This window comes from Topomyia yanbarensis, chromosome 3 (assembly GCF_030247195.1).
Source record: "Topomyia yanbarensis strain Yona2022 chromosome 3, ASM3024719v1, whole genome shotgun sequence".
NCBI classification, from domain to species: domain Eukaryota; kingdom Metazoa; phylum Arthropoda; class Insecta; order Diptera; family Culicidae; genus Topomyia; species Topomyia yanbarensis.
In genome coordinates, this window is record NC_080672.1 from 51,848,590 (window position 1) to 51,874,048 (window position 25,459).

Below are 25,459 nucleotides of genomic sequence, written 5' to 3' on the forward strand. Positions count from 1 at the left end.
ATGGGATACGAAATGATTGGATTTGCAGATGATGCCGTAATCCTCTTGAGGGGAAAATGTGACTATGTTATCTCAAATAGAATGCAATCTGACCTTCACTTTATACTCTACAAAAGTCAAATCAAGTATAACATATGCCTTGCCAGTTTGGTGGCCTATAACAGAAGACTCAACTCAAAAAAACTAGGTAAACTTAAAAGGTTGAGGATCGATGAACGGTGCCATGTAAAGTACTCCTTCGAAAGCATTGTTTTGTTACATTTCCTCCCGCTACATCAGGTGATACAACTTGAGGTGGAAAAAATGGCATTGAAAATAAGTCGTCATAAACAATTATTATCTGGAAATTTAACAGGGCGGTTCTTGAAAGATTTTCTTATAGATAACCTCGTCATTGCAAATGAAGACTGGTTGCATGCGATGCCGAACTTTGAAACTACTTACAAAATTATGGAGTCTGAACGGTCAACCTGGGAACAAAGTGGCCCTAGTCTCCGCCCAGACTTCGCAATTTTTCTCAGAGATGGGTCAAAAGTGAACCATTTGACCGGATCTGATATAACAGCACAGCAAAAAAAATCGTGTAACTTTACGTCTTACCAGATGCACATAAAAGGAGCGTCCCAATTTACATAAATTTACATGTAATCACATGTAAAAATGTGACTTGTTCGGCTTTTCTTAGGTCATTCAGCCTAAGTTTTACATCAAAAGAATCACAATATTTGATTTTACATATCATAGCATGTAAAATTCTAATATCGGATGGAAAAATACGTCGTTACGTTGTTTGCGTCAAATGTAATTTTCATTTTTTCTATGAGTGAGGATCAGGAATAAACACTAGTATCTCCATGGGATATTGGCCAACAGTGTTTCAAGCAGAAATATATGCCATTCTAGAATGCACTTACGAATGTCTGACAAGAAAATACCGGTATGCAAATATCTGCATTTTTTAGATAGTCAGGCTGCGCTCAACGCATTAAAGTCTCCTACATGTCGCTCAGAACTAGTATGGGAGTGTATTCGTGCACTCTTACAATTGGCGGAGAAAAACCAAGTTAATTTATACTGGGTTCCAGGACCTTGTGGAGTTGCAGGGAATGAAAAAACCGATGATGTAGCAAGAAGATGGTCTTCACTAATTTTATCAGCCCAGAACCATTCTATGGAGTGTCATCGAGTGCCCTCAAAATAGAACTGATAAGTGGGAAATAACAGCTATAAAGAACAATTGGAGTACCTCACCTGAACTACTACAATCAAAGAAATTTATCTCACCCAACGAAAAAAAAGCCTGGAGTTGCTTAGCCTAAACAAAAAAAAGAGCTATGCATCATGACAGGACTGCTTACCAGACACTGTCCGAGTAAAAATCTTAAGAAAATTGACAAGCTTTCAAACGATACATGCCTGACGCTCTTAAAGTGAAACATCAGAGCATCTGCTCTGCGAATACAGTGCATTGATACACCGCAGACTAAGAGTCTTCGGTAAAGACACATTGGAGCCTATTTATATTTGGACTGCGAATCCCAAGCAGGTAATATGAAGATGGTAGGAAGGACGACCACTTTGTTTTTAATATGAAGAGATGGCTTTTTGGTCACGGTTTTCATACGACAATATCTATATTTCGTCTAATACCAACGTTTCGAAGGTCTACGCCTTCATCTTCAGGGCAAAAAACGGTAACAGTATTATCTTAGTCAAGTTATTTTGGACATTTAAACAGGAAACACAGAACGCAAATCTACAACAGAAGAATTACTCAGTCTGCTTGGGATGTGCGCGGGGTTCTTCTGTTGTAGATTTGCGTTCTGTGTTTCCTGTTTAAATGTCCAAAATAACTTGACTAAGATAATACTGTTACCGTTTTTTGCCCTGAAGATGAAGGCGTAGACCTTCGAAACGTTGGTATTAGACGAAATATAGATATTGTCGTATGAAAACCGTGACCAAAAAGCCATCTCTTCATATTGGTAATATGAAGTGATGTGCCTAACTGGGAAGACTGTGTATCTCATTAACGACAATCACTCATCAATAGTGAAATATCAATCTGTAATGTGTTCATTCAAAATTTCTACTGATTCCAAAATCTGTGACATATTGATCTCTAATGCGTATCAGTACCGTCTTTACGCATGGGCACACTGGACCAGGGCCAGGGGCCCCGGGATTTTGGGGGCCCCGCTCTTAGGATGAATATAAAATCCTTCTGTAGACTAAATTTCAAAGAAAAGTCGCAGTCAATTGTTCATTATTTTTTAATGTGTGGGTAACAATAGATCAGTAGCAACTCGGAATCGTACATTGCACTGTATCCCAGGTGATCAAGATGTTTAAAAGGCATCAGAGCAGCAGGAAACGAGGCACCGTATGACAATTAAACCAATTCAAATGTCAATCTAACATTTCGATTCAAGTTTCAATTTATTTTCAACAACAGCAATGAAACGTTTGGTATACCCTCTATACAAAGTTTGGAAAGCACCGGATCTTACCAGCCAATCAGAAAATCCTGTTTGGCAAGCGATCTGTGGATGTTTCAAAATATTAATTATATATCTTCGTTACATCTGAGTCTGTCTACGGACAAATCCACATGGAAGCGTTCAAAAATTGACTTCTCGAGGTCTTACGAAGAATCTCCACTTTTTGTGGTCGGTCGCTCTGCCCAATCAGTCTTAGACTGGCACAGAACTAATAATGTTGTTTTTGCACTATAATCCGCCCTATCGCAACCATTTTAATCCATTGAAATCCCAAAAAAAAGTTAAAAATGCCCATGTGAAAGTGTACATATATCAAGCCTAGCTTTATCCTAGATTTGACTAAATGTGCCTCAGTAAATGTGCGTGCATTTGGGTATAATTGTAGAATCTTGGACATTTAGTAGCGTCAATATTTTCAAAAATGTTGCTTCGCAAAGTAAAGCCTGATTCGCACAAGTAGAAAATTCTTGTGCTGTTGAAATAAAATAATTTAATTTTTAAAATTCAGTTTTTCCTTGCTAAATTGAATTGCTAAAGTTTATGGACAAATGATGAAAGCATTGAAACGAATTATACAGATGATATTGATAGATTCGAGTAATTTTTATGTTTCGTTTTGAACGCAATTATAAACGAACTTTACGTGACAATGAAAGTATTGAACACTTCTAATATTGAATAGTGCAAATTTTAATTGTCGGGACGAAGAAAAAAGTTTTGTAGATCCTTGTTTTGTGTGGCACCAATGTGATTTTTAACGTTTCGGATTCTCCTCATCAGAAACTAGCATAATGTTGGTGCCAGCAAGATGGTTTTAGTTTCTAACCAGTGCCAATTTTTGTGCTAATCTAGATTTATCATCTAACTGGCACCAAGATGGTGCTAGTTACTAATGAGGAGAATCCGAAACACAAAAACTAACTAACTAATGTTAATATTCAAATTTCTTTTTTATCGGTCCCTCTCTGAACTGGGAAGCGATTCTATCAATTGAACCCTAAATATCACATCGGTCGGTTTTACTTCTCCCACGTAAGAAGATGTAGCCAGAGATTTTTCAAATCAAAAGATCTCAACGATTTCTACTGGGAATGAACTCAGACCCACATTTCGGTTTGCCGCTCAACCGCCAGAACAATCTTCAAAACACCAATTTGTTGAGTAGGGATACTATTATTATTACTTGAAATGCTACGCCTCCCCGAACCGGTCACAATAAATGAATGCAGAACACGTCTGTCGGAATATATGACAAAAATCAACCTCACCAACAATTCGTACAATGAAGAAATAATATTTTAAAGAATCGTAATTCCTAATCCGGCAGGAAGGAATGCGAATAAAATGAATGAATTGCATTTATTCGCGCGCTTGGACTCAAAATAATATCGATTGATTTCAAAAATTCCCAAATTCGGCACCTTGTAAGTAAATTCACAATATTCGATTGAAAGAAAAAATGTGCCTTTTTCTGAAGTCGGAAGTCGACTCTGTTTAGATTCATCATATCAGGAACAACACTAAACGAAACAATGTAAATGAACATGTGCAAACTACACCAAGTATTCCAAAATTCATGAACAGCAGTGCACTTCGTTTTTGGTTTAATGAACGTTCAACAGACCATGCTCCAACATTCTTCCTTCTTGATGGAGGCACTTTTAATCCTCAAACAACTTCTTACAACTATGAAGGTCAGATTACATCATCTAGGAAGACTATAGTGCAGTTCGTGAGTCCATTACACTGTACGTCACCTACGATCGAACTGCCACCACCGCATTTAGTGTGTTTGGCGGTTTGGACATCAGCAACGACACCTAATTGTGGAAATCTGAAATACTCTTTGTTCTAAACTTTGTTTTTTTTTTAATATTTTCAACACGGTTCATATAAATTTGGAACAGAGACGCAGGGTGGCATGGAGTAGAAATAAGTCTGTAATGCTGGGAGTCATTTTTTGTTCATCCTACTTTACAGATGCTTACACCTGTTCAATTATTGGGGCCCCTTAGCGCAATAGTGCCCAGGGGCCCCGCGTAGTCTTAAGACGGCCCTGATGCGTATTGATATATGAGGGGTTACAGTAAAACACTGTTACTGGAAAACAATTTATGCTAGTTTATCGTTACTTACTAAAAGTAGTTTGTGTGTAGGTAGCTTATTAGTAACTTTTAGGAATTTCTTTCTAATCAAATGCGAACAATAGCAACACTAACTCAAAATGTTATCTTCGCCTCACTGACCAGACCATGGGAGCTCACTCGAGCATATTGTTAGCCATTACATCGTCATATGACCGGCCGGAAAAATAAATGTCGTCAAATGGGTCTAAAACATGTGAGAGCGGGATGACAGCACATCAGTAACCATATATCCAGGGGATAAGCTAGAGAACCCTCAACCCTAAAAAAAATAAAAATGAATGATCGAAAAAATCATGTATTTCGGCGACTTTTTACAAATGTGTATCTCGTTTTGTTCGAACAAATTGATGAGAAAGTAGAAACCACCAAAGCAACGGTCACGATACTCAGTATGCTTTCTGATTGTGCCCGAGCCAGCACGAAGCGAACGACAAAAACAGTTACTTTTACATATTGTGTACCTTGCCAGGAAAACAAAAGAAACAGTTACTTTGAATCTTGCCGTAATTACAGGGTGCGCCAGCTGGATGTTTACTTTTTCAACATTGAACAACTCCGCCATTTTTCAGCCGTTTTTCACAAGTAAATTTTTTTTTTGGATATTTTATGCCATTTATTATAAACCAGGTTTAGAATACAACGTGGATTGAATGACCACTCCTTTTTGATACACAAAAGCAGCTCATTTGCGGGCAGTTTACATGACATTGGACAGCATTTCGGACTTAATAGCAGCAATTTCAGCTCGTATATTAGCTTTGAGTTCGTCAAGGCACTTAGGTTTGCTAGAATAAACTTTAATTTTCAAGTAGCTCCACAGAAAAACGTCTGGTACCGAGAACGAGGAGGCCATTCTAAATCAGATTTTTTTTTGAGTCAACGCGTCCTGAGAATTTGCTCTACAAGAACTTGTTTGAAGCGGTTGCGGTATGGCAAGGTGCCCCGTTTTGTTGAAAATATAAGTTTTTCAGACCTTTTTCTGCATTTGTGGACAGACAAAATGCTCCAAAATTCTACGGTAGCGTACGCAGTCGACGGTCTCTCCCTCTTTGAAAAAACAAGGACCGATGATTGTTTTGGAGCACACTCTGGCCCAAACAGTTTCTTTCTGGTCGTGCAGTGGTGTGGTGACTCATAGCTAAAATGACACTAAATGACCTTTCAGAATTGTGTTCATCTGTCAAAATTGGCTGGAAAATTACGGAGTTGTTCAATATTGAATTAGGATACATCCAGATGTCGCACCCTGTATCTGACGAGAGGAGTGCGTCGCAGAAGCAAGAAGCGGTGCTCCCGTCCAACACGGTAGCTATTGACTTCCAATCCTTCGCATCAAAGGGAGCGTTCGTGATATGTAGCAGTTGGTGAAGGTGAAAATGGAGCTTAGGCTTACGGAAGTTGCCTTCATCGAGCTTTGCTCTGTCGAACATTCAGTTCTGATAACGCTCAACGAATTTACCCAGGTAAAAACATTCATTTTGCATAACTACTTAAAACACGTAGCTGTGTGTGACAACGCTATAATCAAGAACTCCATATATAGGGATGATGTTAAAATCAAGATTCGGCTACAAGATCGGGCACCACTCACTTGCACAGTAGCCATTAAAAGATTCATGTTGCAATTGGAAGAAATGAAATCAACTACGAAGGACACATGTACGAAATAGTTCCCGGTACTTCAAATAATTTTTGTGGTGATCATGTGGGTTAATCGAACTATTTCTTTCTTTTTGACCCTGTACAATTTTACATAATTTTTTTTCGTAAATATCAAGAACTAATACAGTTCTGTGAAAGGACAGCAAGTTAATTTTCATATAATTCCTTGTTTTGACGTGAGTCATGTTTTTTTGCCTTTTTCATATAGAAGGGTTATGCAATCACTCTGAAAATCGTCAACCTAAACCCGGCCAAATTTTTTTGACTGCCATAAGGTTTCTGGATTTTGCCAGAGGCGTAATTAGGGTTATACGTAGAGGTGTTACCCCCCCCCCCCCCCCGCTCTACTGTTCACCCACCCTCTTTAAAATCCCCTAAATTACCCCTCAGACCACCACCCCTCATGCCCCCCTCACCACTCATCCCAAGCATCTTTAAACCACCACAATATCACAAAGCATACCAAATTAAGCTGGTGAGTCGTTCGTTCGTGGGGTTTTCGCCCTCCTCACACACCCACTCCCGCATGACAAAATGACTTAGCAAGAAGATAACATTGAACTAATGCTGATCAGGCTAATTAAGTATGATGTTTTTTTTGTTTCAAGTGTTTCACCGTTGACACGTAGCTCATCATGTTCGTGGCTCGCGAGACATTGTGTATTTACACAATTATGTTGAACATAACCAGCCACCGAGCCATAGTTTAGAGAAATGAGAAAGGCACAATTGCACCGCTAGGTGGATTAAAACAGATTTTTTCCTTTTTTCAAGGTTTTTAGGAACGTGTCCTCTGGAAAATAGACAGAGAAACGATGTAAATTCACCTTTTTATTGTCAACGCTAAGTAAAGATGTCCTCAAGCAGGAATCGAACCTGCGATCGCCCAATCTCTAGTTGGATGCGTTAAGCACTCCGTCATCGAGCCATCACAGATTCCCAACGGTATCGTGATCACCGCCACAGCCCCAATACCTACTAATAGATCCATGGCCCCCAATGTCTCCTATTAGTACTATTAGACCCCTTTCTCACTCCTCGATCGACCAAATCTCTCTCGTTATCTATTTTTAGGTCCATTGAACTGCGTTCAGGCTTGAGATATTATTATCACTGTTTGCGTCCCATTTGCTAGAGCTCAGTTACCGCCACACTTTGGCAATGAATAGAGCTATGGGGAAGAGTACTGAAGTGTGCCCTGAAAGACTATCCGCAGTTGGTAATGGCAAATCCAGCCGTTGATGGAAAATACATATATTCCTTACATAATAGATAACGAGAGAGATTTGGCCGATCGAGGAGAGGGAGAGGTGACGATTTGTTTATAGGAAACATTGCGGGTCAATGGGTCCATTCGTAGGTATTCTCTGTCTATTTTCCAGTGGACACGTTCAGGAGCGGATCCACACAAAAAATACGGGAGGCGTTAGATTTGGTTGTTAAATTTTATTTGAAAATATTTTGAAGTTTGAAACTACTATAAAATCCAAACTAATTTAAAATTTCTCAAGAAGTTGAAAATTTTTGGGAGGGGTCTGGACCTCAGGGCTCTCCCATGGATCCGCCACTGGACACGTTCCTAAGCCAATTTTGTAAAAATATGTATTTTTAACATGTAGAGATGTCAATAAACTTATTCAATTTGTAAGTTTTAATTTTTGAACAGACGACGTAGTGCACTTTTCCGTGATCATAAGTTTGGTTCCGTTTCGGTCATAATGAATTTTTATTGGAAAATTTCGAGATAAAAAGTGTTCCTAAGTGTTCGAATCTGAAGATCCGACGCTCATCTTTTTCTATCTTTCCATCGTGCGTCAATGAATCAGGATGCTCGTCCGGGTTATTATGTTTACTTTCAGAAACCTGGATGCCATGTTTAAGTTTACTAGTATAACACATCAATTCATCACGGAGAAAACGCTAGGAATTTTCTCTGGAAAATTTGGGTAGAAGTAGTTTAGAGTGTATTGTTTACACTGTATTTTTAGCGCCAGTCAGTTTTTCGAAAATTGGAAAAAATGGCGTCACCCGAAAAGCAACCTCGCGAATTCATTTTGCACCTGGAAAATCCTCAACTTTCTCATCGGGACATCGGAAAACAACTCGGTGAGTCGTGTGATTAAACGGTACTTCCAAACTCTGAGTATCGAAGGGAAGGAGAAATGCGGTCAGAATGGATGGATCTATTAGTGAACAGGATGCCAAGCGTGTAGTGAAAGCGTTTAAACGAAATCCCAAAGCTTCGACCAGAGATGTCGCTAAAAAGTTGAGTCTGTCCAAGTCTTTCGATCAGATAGCCAAGGACCGAGAAGGACTACATACATACAAAGTGCAGAAAAATCGTGACGAATGGTAAAATACGCTGGGAAAGTCACGGGCTCGGAAACTGTACACTAGAGTGGGACAAGGTTAATTTGGCTCCGAGCGACTTTTTGGGTAGAATTTAGACTCTAGAATAACTGTACAAATTCTTAGCTCGATCGGTGAAACTATATTTTTGCGCCCACTGTTTAAAGTTTACATGGGATTTCATTTGGGGAAGCAGACTTTCACAAAATAATTCCTTCGGGAGTCGCCCATAACCTCCTAAAAATAAATCGATATGTTGCTTTCATAGGAAATTTATCAAGGAAACAAAGTCTCGAAGACCGTAAGCCGATCTGACGCTTGTGGAAAAAGAAATTGAGCAAAACCCAATTGATGCTCTGACGATTGATGAAAATTTAGATTATCATAGCATCACTGCTGCTGACGATGTCTGTGATGGAACTATATACAACATTTTTAACTCTCTCGTATTGTATACAAAAAATCTCATTTTATTCTTCAAAACTCTTGCGGTGGAACCAAACAGCTCAGGTTATTCATTTAGACCCAATAAAAGCAAGCAAAAAAAAAAAATTTGCGTTTGAATTGAAATCCACCAGCAGTGGTGCTAGAAAAATGAATATTTTATCAATCGGTTTATGGCTTATAACTTTAGACTGTGGGCGCAAAAATATAGTTTAACCAATCGAGCTAAGTGTTTGCACAGTTGTTCTAAAGCCCGAAAGGTATCCAAAAAGTTGCTCGGAGGAGGAATCAATTTTTTGTCCCACCCTACTGTACACCCAGATGCTGACGAAGCCTTATTGTCTCATTATGGATGATTAGACTTACGTTAAGGCGGATTTCCTGTAGCTTCCGGGGCTACTGTTTTCACCGCCAACGTTCCGGAGAAAGAAAACGAAGCAGAAATATTAAAAGTTTGCCAACAAATAAAGGATTTCGCAAGCGATTTGCTCATGTGGCCAACGGAATGCGCCGTTCGTGTCTACTGAAGTGTCTGCTTCCTCCGTTGTCAAATGTTGTTCTGGAGTGGTATGAAGCCAACACAGTCACTTTCGTACCCAAGTAATTACGCACTGGAACAAAAATGAAGTCATGTAAATTCTTCCAAATTTTATGAAATGGATCATAAGCAGAGATCACAAAATTTATCCAGTTTTAGAAACCGAGGCCACCTTTCCGGAACCGACCGTAGTTCCGGATATGTCGTTGGGAGTACTGGGGCAACTCCCTTTCCGAAACGCAAAAACTTTCATAGCAGTCTTCAAATCAGTCTTGCGACGCACAAAACTTTATGATTTTGCAAAACAAGTGCACTGGAGACCATTTTGAGGGTCTTTGGTCATATTGGACTCACCCCGGGACCTTCCGATCTGACCACACCCTGAAGTATTTTAGGAGCCTGGCTCCTCCAGCAAATGGACCATTCATAAATTACGAAACGATTTTAGGGGTGGGAGGAGGTACGACAAGCTGTGACATAGAGGGGAGGAGGAGTAAGCGAGATCGTTACGTAACATGTTTTCATCGATTTTTTTTTATCAAGGAATTTGTTACGTTATAGAGGAGGGGAAGGATAGAGAAATTTGTGACAATTTGTTTCATGGGGGGAGGGGGAGTCAATTTTGGGCAATTTTCGCGTAACGTAATTTGTTAATGGCCCCAAGTAGGACAATTTTCGACCAGCTATAAAACTCGTTTTGCGACATGTCAAACTTTATGATTTTGCAAAACAAGGAGGTCATTTTCAGTTTTTGGGCGAATTGATCACAACCCAGGGTATGGGCTAAATACTTCTGTCCCATCCCATCCCACGAACCTAGGACCAAAGGAGTGACATAAACCCTCTTAGCCAAGTCACTCCCAACGATTGATCAAATCCCTATTAAGCCTAAAAAGCAATTCCCGTATTTTCTGGGGAAGATACAGGAGTCCTTGTGTACGTTATCTGAAAAATCTTATCAGATTACCTTTGTTTGGGTCCCCTCTCATTGTTCTATCCCGGGCAATGAAAAGGCCGACTCATTAGCAAAGGTGGGCGCATTAAATGGTGACATATACGAAAGACCAATCTGCTTCAACGATTTTTTTAGTATTTGTCGTCAGAGGACGCTCAACAGTTGGCAAATCTCGTGGAGCAATGGGGAACTTGGACGATGGCTACATTCGATTATCCCAAAGGTATCAACGAAGCCTTGGTTCGGGGGGATGGATGTGGGTCGGGATTTTATTCGCGTAATGTCCCGACTTATGTCCAATCACTACACCATGGATGCGCATTTGCGGCGTATTGGGCTTGCGGAGAGTAGTCTGTGCGCTTGTGACGAGGGCTATCACGACATCGAACACGTTGTCTGGGTATGCGCCGGGTATTGTGACGCCAGGTCTCAGTTAAAGGAATCCCTTCGGGCCCGAGGTAGACCACCCAATGTACCAGTCCGAGATATGCTGGCAACTCGTGATTTCCCCTATATGTCCCTTATTTATACCTTCATAAAAACGATAAATATCCCAATTTAGCCCCTCTCTTTTATTTCTCGTTTTTAGAGTTTCCTCCTGCCTTGTGGAACCAATCAGCTCCAGAGTGCCACTATGTAACCGCCGTCGCCCTTACCACTACGCCTGCATAGAAGGAAACTGAAGCGAGAGCGACTCGAGGTCCGATGACTTTTGAAGGATTCCCCGCGGGTCCGAAGAATACCATCCGCCAATCCGGTACTCGACGACTTACTAGACTGAGGCGCAAATTTGTTTCGCTGATCCCCTCCCCCCCCCCCACCCCCGTTCGAGCAAAAGTTGCAAGTTTTGCTCTTCTTTCCCTGTCTCTCCCCTGTCCTTGATACAACTGCTGCTACACTGATGCGGGAATAAGCCACCCTCTGAATATCTTGACCAAGCATAAGTTTTAGTTAAAAAATTCAAATTAGTATTCTGTATTCCTAGTTTTAAGATAGCTATAATTTTTACTCTTTATTGAAACTCTTGTCCTCCATCTTGTAAATAGAATTGAATCCCTAGTTTTAAGATTTCTGTGAAGTTTCTCATAAATATTTGTTCCCCCTTTTGTGTACTAAACTATATTGTTAGTTTTAAGATAACCGTAAAATATTTCGTAAAATACTATTACTCCCCCTCTTGTATATCAAAGTGAATCCCTTGTTTTAATTTTTTTTTCATAAAAAAATCTTTTGACCCTCTCTTGTATATTGAATCTTATTTCTAGTCTTAAGATAGCTGTAAACTTTTTTTTCCTTTGTAAAAAAAAATATTTCAACATTGTAACCTCCTAGTTTTAAGATATCCAAAATGTAAAAACATAAGCATTTGGCACCGCCAAGCTAACGCATTTGTGCCTATCAAATAAACGAAATGAATAAAAAAAATCCGTATTAAATTCAAACAGTCGGTACGGTTGTCCACGTTTCTTCCTTATTCAAGATTTGAAATAGTTCGTTGATTGAATTCTTCATAAAATGAATAATTTAATTACCATATAATTTTGAATCATCTTCACTTTGTGCGCTGTACAGTTGGCCTGGTCGCTTTAATGATTGTGTGACATATCATATGTACCAAAAACATTAATATTGACAAGAAAAATTGTAGGCGAACGTCTACAATTTTCTAGGATTTCTACATGTATTGGCTGTGTATGTGTAGACTATAATTGACCACAACCCGGGGTATTCTGGGAACGTGGTTATCCGGCAAAGAGAGCACTTTTCAACCCATTCTAAAACCCGTCTTGTGGGGTGTCAAACTTCATAATTTTGCACAACCAGTGAACTGGAGAACATTTTAAGAGTTTTGGTCAGATTGGAATTGGATACACTCCGGGGTATTTCGGAAACCTGGTTCCTCCAGCAAAGAGGACACTTTTCAACCCTTTTCAAACCTTTTCTTGCGACATGTCAAAGTTCATGATTTTGTAAAAATAATGTGCACTGCCGGATGTTTTGAGGGTTTTGGTTGAATTAATCACGCCTTGGAGTATTCTGAGATCCTGGTTCTCGTAAGAAAAAGCACACTTTTCGACCGGTTATAAAACCCGCCTTGCGACATGTCAAACGTCATGATTTTGCAAATCAAGCATATATTACTATGTTTTAAGGTATTTTGTTCGAATTGCACCCACGAAATGTCTTTCGGTGTGCTTGTTTTGCAAAATCATGAAATTTGAGGTGCTGCAAGACGGGTTTCATTATCAGTCGAAAAGTGTCCTCTTTGCCGGAGGAACCAGGTTCCCGGAAAACCCCGGTTGTGGCTAATACGACCAAAAACCTTCAGAATGTTGGTCAATGCGTTTGTTTTACAAAGTCATAAAGTTTTGTGCGTCGCAAGGCTGGTTTGAAGGTCGCCATGAAAGTTTTTTTGGTTTTCGGAAAGGGGGTAATCCCAGTACTCCCAACAATATATCCGGAACTACGGTCAGTTCCGGAAAGGTGGCCTCGGTTTCTAAAACTGGAAAATCTTGCGATCGTTTCTAAAAAACGCATCAATTTGGTTGGAATGCGGCTGAGAAGCATTATTTTGAAATTTAACGTTTTCAATGAAATTGGGACATAAGAGAATATTTCTCTTGCTTCTTTTACGAGCTTCTCTTAACCGTTGTCTCCGGTTGTTGGAAGCAGACTAAACTAAATTGCTATAATTAAACATATCTCATTTTTATGTTACTATGTTTTAATTGCCGCAAGGTTCTACTGTATCGATTTTGTTGGCTATTTTCGGCAAATTTGAGACTAAGAGAAACGAAAGCAATGAAATTGAAAGACGGATAGGTATTCTAGAGCGAATCAGTTATAAACTTAGAACGGAAAACTAGAACTAGGCAGGCTCATATGGGCATGATCGAAAGGAAATGTGAAGAATTTTTTGCCTTCTGCAGAGTAGAAGTTGGGCGTTCCACCCAAGTCTACCGCATGGTCTATGGTAGAACATAACTCATCATCATGTTTTACCGCCGACGCCGGCAAAAAATTCTTCACAAATCCTCGCCTAGAACGACCATGCGATCATTCTTCTCCCTTTCTGCTAGCATCAAGCCGTGACGTATGCATTCAATCGACACCAAGCTATCGGTGTCGCACCGATCCTATTGTGATTGAACTACTTATTTTATTTTTTCGTTCCGCACACACGGATGGCTGATAGCAATTAATGACACAGCTCAGCTAGCAGAAATCGAATTTTTTATCTACTTTTTTACCAACTAGTTTATATGTTACTATGTTTTAATTGCCGCAAGGTTCTACTGTATCGATTTTGTTGGCTATTTTATGAGCCTGCCTAGTTCTAGTTTTCCGTTCTAAGTTTATAACTGATTCGCTTTCGTTTCTCTTAGTCTCAAATTTGCCGAAAATAGCCAACAAAATCGATACAATATCTCATTTTTACAGTTACTCGAGAATTCTGTTAGTTTTCTAAGAGGTTACAAGTTAAAAACCAGGTTTCTCAAAATCGTCATAAGTGATGTGGTGTTATGTTATGTTCTAAGACAGCGATTCTCTACCTGTGATCCGCAGACCCCCAGCGAGCCAGAAAGCAGTTACTGGAGGTCCGTGAAGAAGAATACCTGTTCCGAATCGATATTGAAATTTAAAGTTTTTGTCACAGGCTGAAAATAATATTATGATACCATACAAAATTGATTAGAAGTCCGCAACAACCCAGTGTGATTTTGAAGGGGTCCGTAATGTGAAAAAGGTTGATAATCGCTGTTCTAGGATATCAGCAGAGGGATTCCATGAGAAACCGCCCGTCTACAAAATATGACCATCGCCAATTCGAACGTAACTTTGCAGTTGTGTTCGGTTTATGAATCTCCATGGTTTCTATGGCAATGGCAATATTTTGATACAAGAGCAATTTTTCAAATGGGGGTAGATGTTTCTGCGTGTATTACTTTCAAATTTTTTTGTAGATTACTGTATCTTAAACAGTAGATCTATCTGAAAACGGGCTACAGGGGATGAATACTTTTGCACTAAAAAAAATATGCGCTGCAAAAATGTGTCATTTTTTACATAAACAAAAATTTATGTTAAAAACTTTAATTGCGAAAAAATCCATCTTTAAAATAATATATATTTTGTCAACAAAAAATTAAAATGAAAATATACATTTTGAATGTAATTGCATTATAGAGAACTTATCAGTTGAAAAGTTTCTCTAACAATAACTTTATACATGTTTTCAAATTTCATACTGATTGACATACAAAATTGTATTTTTTTACAGAATATGATCTAAGATTAATTTCAAATCAATATGCATTTAACAAAAATCTTCCAAAATGTAACAGTTGTCGACATATTTGGAATTTGGCCCCAACAAAAACAATTAATTCTTGTAATCGTGCCCTTTCTAAGAGTTATTCGCGTTTCCCCATTATAAAATGTCAACAATCTAATACTGGCCATTTAAAAGACGCAAAAAAACTGTATAAGGTTTCATCGTAATCTAAGATGTCAGGTCACGATTTTAAAGATTTTCGTGGAATTCCTCAGCAGGCTTCAATTTCCGGCTATGAACAATGTTTAATTTAATTTAATGTGAAAAGTAACTACTGTTGGACAAATAGCAGTTAAAGACCATTTTCATTTAAATTTTTCTGAAATTGTTTTTTATAAAAAATTTTATTAATTGAAGTAACCAAAATATGCAGAGACAGATTGAATAAGCAACTCGATACACATTTCAGTGTTTTTATATTATAGAAATAATATTGAACTGGGAACTGAAACTCGACTGCAAATAAAATGGCACAAAACGGCGGCATTGCTTCAAATTGTACACCAAAGTGCAAAACTTACCAATGTCACCGAGTGACACGGGTCCGCCACTGCATTGAGTGTAAACTTTATATCGTAATACTCCGAACGAACGAACTTTCCCAGTCAGTCACTCGAACACGGAAAATGTAAGAAAAATTTCGCCCACTTTTGAATAAAAGTTTGTATCCGTGTGGAGTTCGGACAAAGAAAACGTTGAATTACACCGCCCTCTCTCTTGAAAAAGAACCGGACAAAGTATGTTAGATCAGTTGAAATGGTCATAGGATCTCTATCTCTCTATCTCTTCACCGAGTAATGTTTTATTTTTTTTTCTTCTCTCGGAACTACTAACATACTCCGAATAGCACCGAGCGCACGTGTACATACTTGCAATGGTGCTGGGAATGGGGGCGGCCGGCTGCTCATAACGAAACTACACTCTCTGGGGTATAGTAAAGAAATGAGATATGCCACATGGACCAACGGAGGAAAATGATACGGACCGATGCGAAACGAGAAGGGCATTAGATTATAGCAAGGCAAAGTTTGACTTTCTTCGAATAGCAGCTCGGTCTCGTTCTCGGACTTGGACTAAAATAAAATAAAGTTGCCTCGGAGCGGTAGTTACATCAGCCGGCGGATTAGATTTCCTCCCGGTGGGTACGAAAGCACTGGGCCGGGATCGTATTCTACACTCACTGACAGTTCATTCCGTGTTTTATCACACACTGGAGATGGTCGATAATGGAAGGAAATTTTAGTTAAGGATCATTTCGTTGCAATTCAAAGTTAGGAATGAGACAAAATTTCTTCCATCGAAACCAAACGACAACTAATTTGCATGTCATACATTAGCCGAACGTTGCGTCATCAATTCCACATCGATCCGTTGGTTTGTGCGAGTGCGAGTTCTTCGAAGCAAAAGAAAAAAACCCACCCACATCGCATACATCTTCCTGATGGATACCTTTTTGAGGTACACCTTCTTGCTGTTGATGTGATTAAGATTGAATGCACACATTTCAACGTTTCGCTGTCACATCAGGCCTCTGATGGATGTCCGCTTTCAGGCGTACAACATTTTCGTGGAGTCAAAAAACACTGAGAAAAACAATTTTTGTTTTAGGTGAGGATATCCGAACGAAACCCGCAATTTTTTTCGCCTTAAACTGCTTATCTGGCTAAGTACGGGTGGGGGCCGGGGACAAGTGTAATTTTATTCAAATTTTATCATCACACCGTTCCAACCTGCTGAAATGAGCGACAAAAAAGCAACTCGCTTGTTTCTGCTCCCTTAATATACACATTTGAATTCCAATTCGCCGCGATACGAGAAGCTTCCAGACCCAGAGAAGATGGGATAAATTCTCGGCACAAGAAGAAATAAAAATGGTAATTGATATTTACCGTATTTCACATTCTAGCCAATCTGGCAGTCGCTAGTGGAAAGAGGAAACCAGGGACAAGCACTCTCTGCCCGGAGAAATCATCAAATATGTATTTTGCTCGCCAGAATAGATAGAAAAAAAAAACATTGGAGGTGATCAAACGCGTTGTAGATATATGGTAACGTAGGTACCCGGAGATTGGGAAAGGGCTAATGAAAAGTACGAGAATATGCAAAGCGGGCCCCGATTCCGAATCGGAGTCCGCATATGAGACTGTGTGTGTGTGTAATCAAGGGATTGCTATTTCAAAGGAAGGGAAAAAAGTTTTTTTTATTCGTATTTCCGTTGCCGGCAGAGAAGGATGCTGTTTTTGTTCTGCCAGGATTTGCTTGGAATCTAATCCTTTTCGGTGGACAAAAAAAAAGTTTTCATTTGAACATGGGCCATTTGGGAATTTAAGTGCTCATCTTATACTGCGCTTTAATGGAGTTTGCCTTGGAGTTCAATTACAAAGCTGATTGTGTCGACTAGTTTTAGACACGAACTCGTAAAGCTTTCTTAATAGAATGTCTTTTTTGACAATAGAACAATAGATGCATGATTTAATTTCGTTCTATGTCGTACAGATACAATTGTGTTGCATGTTTTAGTATAGAAACTTAATATAATAAAAATGTTAATGCAGAACGATATTGAATTTAAATTTAGGTACGAACTAGATTCAATCCAAAATGCCAGATTCATCCACCTAGTGTTGTATTGGTGGGATTCTCATTTATGCCAACTAAGATTCCATGGATGGTAATGTTTAACATAATTTTGGAAAAGTCTATATCATTGTCATTACACTTTGTCATTCAAGAATGCGTAGTTTGTTGTACTGACGGTTCTTTTTTGGAGGGCCGAGTTGCTGCTAGGGTTTATTGTCGTCAAATGAGATTAGACTAATCTCATTCACTTGGTAGATACTGCACAGCATTCCAAGCAGAAATGTTCGCGATTCTGTGTGGCGTGCAATCGGCACTTGTGGTAAAAGAATCTACTTTTTCTCTTAACAGTCAGGTTGCCCTGCAAGCACTTAGTTCGGCAGATTCGAGATCGAAATTAGTAATTGCATGTCGAAATAAATTAGCGTTTCAAATACTATTTACCTTCTATGACCTACCACCCCGATGCAGGTCCTCGCCACGGTGAGACCCGTCTCGAAACAACGCCATTTAGCTCTACGTCACGAACTGGGACGTAGATGCTATAATCCGTCACGAAGAGACCATCGCAAACAATATCGTTAGCTTGCTTCAGACTACCAACAACAGCGCAGAACCTTGCAGATATTTGTCACGACCGAATAATTCACCGTCAGTTGTCGAAAAAATGGAATTTATTTTAAGAGATTTATTTGCTTTGGGCCGAAAATACACCATCCATTGCCAATTCGATTTATCTGGATATACCTTTGGACGTTAGAGACATGTTTGAATTGCAGGGAAAGGCCATAGTATCACTTATCTCAACCCCGTGTTAGGGCATCTTTTTACGGGTTCAGCACAGCGTATCAGTAATATGAGTTTAAATAGGGTAACAGGGGTATTTTGGAACGCTCTAGGCAGTCATGAAAAAATACAGTTAACTACGTAATCTGGATCATTTAACGGGTTGAGATGTGCGATTTCATTTTTTATTTGTGAAATCCAATGTTCTAAATCGTCAAATAAACATATACTAGAAATGTTATAAATCTCGAAAACGTGTTTTTCTATTTTCGGACAACACAATTTTATTTTGTATCGTAAACAAACCATATTTTTAACCGTCGGTATTAAAGGAAATGAAGAAGTGGACCAAGAAGAGATTGTATAAGGCACAAGACACGCTCTTAGGATGCATCAGAACATGCCAACCATTGGCGTAGCTTGGAAACTTGCGTTCAAGCACAAACTTTTCTGCCGGATGTGGAAAATTATAAAGCGTTTAGTTGCAGTATGTATCATATGAATAAGTGATGCAACAAGCGATTGCGATTTGAGCATTATAGGGCATGATTTAACCCTTAAATGCGCAATATTGTTTTTAAAGCAACATTGCGAAAATCATCTCAAAATTATCACAGTAACGTATTGGAGCTAAGACACAATTTTCACAAAATTTGAAAAAAATTGATTTGCACCTTTAAGGTTTAAGAACTGCATTTCCATCAAATTCACACACCTGATACCGTAGAAGCACCATACTTGACGCGGTTAACACAATTTCGAATTCAAATACGATTAAAAAATTAAAAGTTCATTCAATTCCATAAATATTTCACACAGTAATAGTTCAACTAATATACAATACGAGTAAAATACTTGAAATAAAAGTTTATAAGAATTTCACATTGTTATGTAAAGTTTTTGCGCAACATTTAGGGTCCCTAACTTGACGCATGGTTTTTCTGATGTGCCTTATTTGACGCAAAGTGTTCCTTATTTGACGCACTTGGAAGGATGACTAATATTCAACGAAATATCACTATTCATTTAATATTTTATGTACACATGATACAAATGCAGGTTTTATTCAATCAGATAATCAATTTAGTTTTTTTCGAAGCAGCAGATTGATTTTTAACGCTTTTTGCTGCCGCAGCTCTCTTGGCATCTCTGGCTGCTTTTTTCTCTGCACGAATTTGTTCTTCCTTCTGCTTTTCCATTTCTAACCTTTCAAACCACGCTCTATACTCGTCGCTTGTAGCAACAGCTGGGGAACGAGGTCGTTTGCGTGAGCCTTTCATCATCTTGAGCGAAGTTTTAGGTAAAATAAATGCATTTTGAATACATTTTCTTTTCGCTCTGACAATACTGAGCCAGATGAATTTTGTAAAAAAAAATTCTGATGCGTTGTCCGGTCTTAATGCACATTCTTCTTGCTCCGGGTGCTCTTCCAGGATTTTAATATCTATAGGCTTTTCCGGACATTCTGGTGAAACAGCTGCGAAGTGTGCTGTAGGCGGACATTCATCATTTGACGTTGTTGTAATAGTTGTATTCATTAAACTTTCATACATATCCCATGTTTCCAACATGGATTGGTTTCATTTATCTGTGAATAAATTTTAAGTTAATTTCTTAATTACAATAAACTGCAGCATACTCACCTTCAGTATCATTTTTTTCGTACCCGTAGAATCCATCTTCTACTTCGGTTGATAGATTCGTAGTCAGCTTTGCCTTTTCTTTAATTTTCTTCCAGACATAGAACAGGTTGGTGTTACCTACTGGACCCGGCCAAATCGAATCCGATTCATGTTTCTCAAACATTTTCAACTGTCCAACTTTGAGAGTAGATTCAAGATATCTAAAACAAATGTTCGCCTCTGTATTCACGACGGTCGTTTCCTTATCTGGTTTAAAACACGCATTGGTTCCATCGCCAGACTTATCTTGCTTTTGTAGAAGCATTCCATAGTTGACCGCACTAGGATTCCATGGTACGATTCCACATTTACGGAAACCATTTGCTATAACGATTTTTGAATTCTTCATGTCATCAACCGCTTTTTTAAGCAATGGTTCAATTTCATGCTTCGGCAATGGTTCTCCGGCGTGAAAAGTTCGATATTCAATTAAACGTTTATTCCATTGGTCTTTCAAGGGTCTAAAAAATGATACGTCCAACGGCTGGAGTATATGAGTTGCGTTGGGGAACAAGGAAATTAGAGTGATCTGACTTGAACGACAAAATTCGACAGTCTCGTACGAAACATGTGGAGTACGGCCATCAACAAAAATAATTATCGGCAGAGGTATCCCAGTTTTGGACACCCAAGGAACAAAAACGTTCTTCAAATAATCCAAAAATGTTTCTTATGTCATCCATCCTGATTGATTCCGCCCGACCGCCCAGCCGGTGGGTGCACTCCGCGCGATTTCTGCCGGCAGCCGTTGTTTGTACGGGAAGAGAATTAACGGTGGAGCCAGAGTACCAGCAGCGTTGGCTGCAAACAGTACGGTATAGCTTTCTTTTTCCGAGTTTCCATTCCTTGTGTGGACATATTTTTCCGAACACCTGCTCTTTCGTCGGAGTCATTCTAACTGCTGATTCGTCCATATTGAACACGCACTCAGGTTTCTCGAAAATCTGCTGTGTTTTTTGTTTGTTAATAAAATAATCCAATTCGTTGAACCAGTTCCTGATTTGCTTTTCCGTAACTGCAGTGCGTTGTTTCGAAAGAGCACTTGGTATGCGACGAAAAATTTCAGGATGACGCCGGAGAAATAACTTAAGCCACTTACGGCCGGGAATTCCTGCTGCGAATGGGTTAGATTTACCGGATAATCGTAGAAAGTACGCAACTGAAGTTTTTAATCGTTGAGCATCAACTGGAAAGCCCGATTGTGCCGCCATGCAAATCCATTTGATAATTGGTGTCTCCTCCTCCAAGGTCAAAACAGTAGGTTTCCCCGGTGAACGCCGCTTTTGTAGTTTCAGCTTCCTACGAACGGTGACCTCTGGAACACCAAACGAAACAGCAGATTTTCGTATAGATTCACCTCTTCGTACCATGTCCACAGCTTTTCCGAGTGCAGCCTCGCTGTAGGCCATATACTTTCCCATGTTTGGTTGCCAATAATTAGGAACACTGTGAGCCTAACAAGCCAAACAAATCGATTTTGCACGTGAAAACTAGTGAATATTAATCAACTTATTCCTTAGCACTGGTGGTACGGTGGAGATAAAATGACGCATTTGACAGATGACATTTTCGATTTGTTTTTTTTTATTACGCTTATTAGCAATCCGCAAAGTTTTTTTTGTTATGATAACGTTGCGTAAGTATGAACGAAAGACTGAGAGTTAATTTTAAGTGGTACAATTCAAAGTAAAAAGGAGTTAAGATCGAATGGATTGAAAAGTGCGTCAAGTTTGGACCTGCGTCAAGTATGGTGCTCCCACGGTATAATTTAGCTGTTTTGGCGATAAAATTCAAAAGATTCAACACACCTCAAGAAACGCTACTTTTTTAACCATTCTGAATACATAATTCCATGAATCAGTCCATAAGCATCAATACTTAACCCTTTCATGCCCATGTTGTCTGTGGACAACAACGTTTTTAAACAGCTATAACTTTTGATTGAGGCAAGATTTGCTCACAAAAACAAGTAAGGCCTATAGATGTGACTATTGCCTTTCATTTGAACATTAACGGCTACAAGGATCAGCTCTAGAACTGAAATTATTATGATTAGTCTGATCGAATTCCGATGGAGCAGTGCTGCCAGGGACAGTTTACGTTGACGGCGGAAAATGAATTTTTCATATATCTTAGCTGTGTTGATATATTATTGAAAACTGTTAAAATATATCAATTTAGACTGTCTTTGGCTACGTTTTCCACGTAATTGGACTACTGTAAATATTCTAGGATTGCAAGGTAAAAACAGAGCATCTCACCGTTTTCAAGAAAAAATAGTTTTGAACAGTTTTACCTCACACCGTTGGGAAAATCTTCATGAAAATGAATCAATGTACTGGGGGCATTAGTAGAGTATTAATGATCCATTTTAATAAAGATTTGTTCCAACAGTGTGAGAAAAACTCCTTTTTACGTTTTTCAATATGACCGCTTATTGAGGCGTTCTCTATTGAACCTTAAATCTAACTAGGGACAACCCTAAGCAATCAAATTGCTTCTGTTCACGTACAAAGTTTCTGTAAATTTACCTCTTCGAAAATTTTTTTTTTGAACCGGTCAATTTTGCCTAATTTCTAAATTGACGTCCTAGTTTAATCAAAATCTATCAATCGTACTCAAACTATTCTTAGATGATATTTACAGTAAATTGGAACTACTTTTGAGGTTTTTCCATATTTTGAATGGAGTGAGTCCACTGTACAACTCCAGCATGCCGTACTTATCGATTTGGGGACAGTGCGTCCGCCCTTAAAGCGGCATCACACAACAGTCTTTCCCCATTTATTCCATTTTAATGTCGCGCTGGACTCTACAGGCTCGAGTTTTGTATCTGTATCAGTCTACAAACACTGATGAAGATTTCAAGTAGTAGTCTAAATACCGTTAACTTTTTTTAATTGCTACGTGCAAGTGTAATTCATTATAAATAAATATAGTTTTTTCGAAATTTATCCTACTGGATCTGTAGAGCTAAGATATCAGAAGGGTTCCCCGTCAGACCCACTCACTACAGTTGCATACGAGACGGGAAAGGTTACCCACGAAAACACTGACTCTGAATGTGGCATTCAATGCACGGTTCAGATCTGTGCGGGCGTAGGGACTTTACGATCGCGTATATCATCGCGAAGGGATCAAGCGATTGTACGTTAACAAGTTCGATCGCATGGGCGTTCGTATGCCGCCATTGCTAGCGTATACATTAGATTTTAAAACCGTGAGTGGATACATTAGATTTTAAAACCGTGTGTCCATTCGCATATTACCGTGTGTTCTCGAATAATCGCACGTTGATCGTGAATCTTACCCAAGCAACACTTGCAACATGTAATGGCTGCGGTTTGTTGCATAACCATAAACTTTTGCTGGTGCGCTTTTTGGGTTGCTAATTCAGTTGAATAATGGTTTATGTACGCTTCTTTTCAACAAATTATGTTGTAGAAACTGCTAATCAACAAACGGTGTTGCTCGGGTATCCAGTAAAAACCCGATTTCATCAGCATCCAATTTTATCAGCCCTCGCTTTTGTCTACCCCCGATTTTATCAGCTTTTTGACCCGATTTTGTCAGACTCATATGAAAATGGATAGTTAGTAGTTTGATAGACTTTAGCAGCCAAACCAGGCTGAATTCGAGTAAATCCTTTCTTCAGCATATTTTTCGAAATTCAAAATATGCAAAAGTAAAAATTTAGATTTTCTAAATTTTGCACCCCTTAAGGGAAATTTAGTAAGAAAGGGTTATGAAGCTATATCTAGGGACTAAAGAAAAATATTTTAAGAGTTTCGGGTTCTTAATAAGGAAGAAAAATATATGTTCCGATTTTGTCAATGTCCCCGTTTTTATCAGCCTAAAATTCACCAAGGGGCTGATAAAACGGGTCTTCACTGTACTTACACTACGCACTTCAGATGTTCAAAGAGGGTAAGTTCTTCCATATCATCAAAGGTCGCGGCCATGTCACCAAGGGACATGTTTTATAGTCGATATGTGCGCATATTTTTGGATTGGCCCAACTGCCGGCATACACTTAGGCTGATTGGGCCGAGAGTAGGGATTTGCGGACGTGATCGATTCATGATCGCGCGAACACGGACGTTTGTAGGTTCACTCTTGAGACCGCGTTTGTACATTTATAATTGCGAAAACGTTCGGCGTTATATTTTTTGTCAGATCGCGGGTACAGGTGTGCGTAGATGATCGCGAAGGCTGGAGCGTTTGTATGTTGACGTGTTTGTCACGTATGCTAGCGTGTATGTAATTTTGCGCGCATAAACTCGATTTTATAACCCTGAGGCCATTCGTATACATTTTAATGATAGTAAGCGGACCGCGAATTGGATACTTTTTTTTAGTGTATGGTTCATATACCAGTAAACAGGTCATATCACTAGAGTCCGGGACCGCAGGTAGAGATTTCCGGACGTAACCGATTTACGATTGCGTGAGCATGGGCGTTTCTAGGTTCCAGCTTGAGACCGTGTTTATAAGTTTATTAGTGTTCATACATCCACTTAATAATCGGTGTGTTTTCAATGCAAGGCCGCGGGCTTTGGTGTGCGTAGGGGGATTGCGAAGATCTTATGCCTTTGTATGTTAACGTCCTGAAAGCTGGAATAGAGTGAGATTCTCTTATCAATAGGTTTCCCGGTCATGTCGCCTTAGGACGCGTTGCCCAGTGGGTATGAGCGTCATTCTGAACGGTTCAACTGAAAGTATGGACCAATGCTACTAGGGACTTTCGAACGTGACCGATTCATGATAGCGTGTGTTTGTAGGTCCGCGCTTGAAACCGTGTTTATGAGTTTATAAGTACTAGAATGTTCACTTAATCACCGAGGAGTTTTCATGTTTGCGAGATCACTCTTGAATGATCCCGTGGACCGTGAATCTGATGCTTGATTTTTAGAGTAAGATTCAAACACTAGAAGTGAGTACTCCCATATCAATAGACTTCCCAGTCATATCATCATGGATCATGTTGTCTAGTGAAATCAAGGGTCATTTTTTTGAATGGTCCAACTGCAACTATGAGTCTAGGCTGCCAGGACCGAGTGTAAAGTCTTCCGGACGTGACTGATTCATGATCGTGCGAGCGGTGGATTGATTCTTGAGACCGTGTTTGTAAATTTATAGGTGGTAAAAGTTCACTTAATTACCGGGGTGTTTTAATTTTGGCGAGATCGCGGGTGTAATGTGTGGATGATTTCAATTGTATGTTCACGTTTGTGACCAGGTTTGTGTTATCGCGAAGGCCACGAGTGCTTGTACGTTTTGAATGAAAGAGATTATGAGTGTTTACGAGAGAATATCTCTTTGATTGTGTTAGCGAGTGATAGTATGAATTTAATTTAAGATATAGTACTAAAAAGAAAAGATGTGTAGGTAATATCTGTGACATAACCGAAGTGTCGTGACTACACTTCGAACATATTATTTCAAATCTAATGCTCTTCAATGGAATCATTAGATTTGAAAT

The 25,459-nt window shown here is 39.2% G+C and overlaps 1 protein-coding gene across 5 annotated transcripts in view; it reads right to left on the reverse strand.

Annotated features, from left to right (window-relative positions):
* The window catches only part of LOC131688707 (neuroligin-1-like), a 757,193-nt gene that overhangs the window by 14,683 nt on the left and 717,051 nt on the right, over positions 1 to 25,459 (reverse strand). The gene's annotated exons all lie outside the window — the stretch shown is intronic.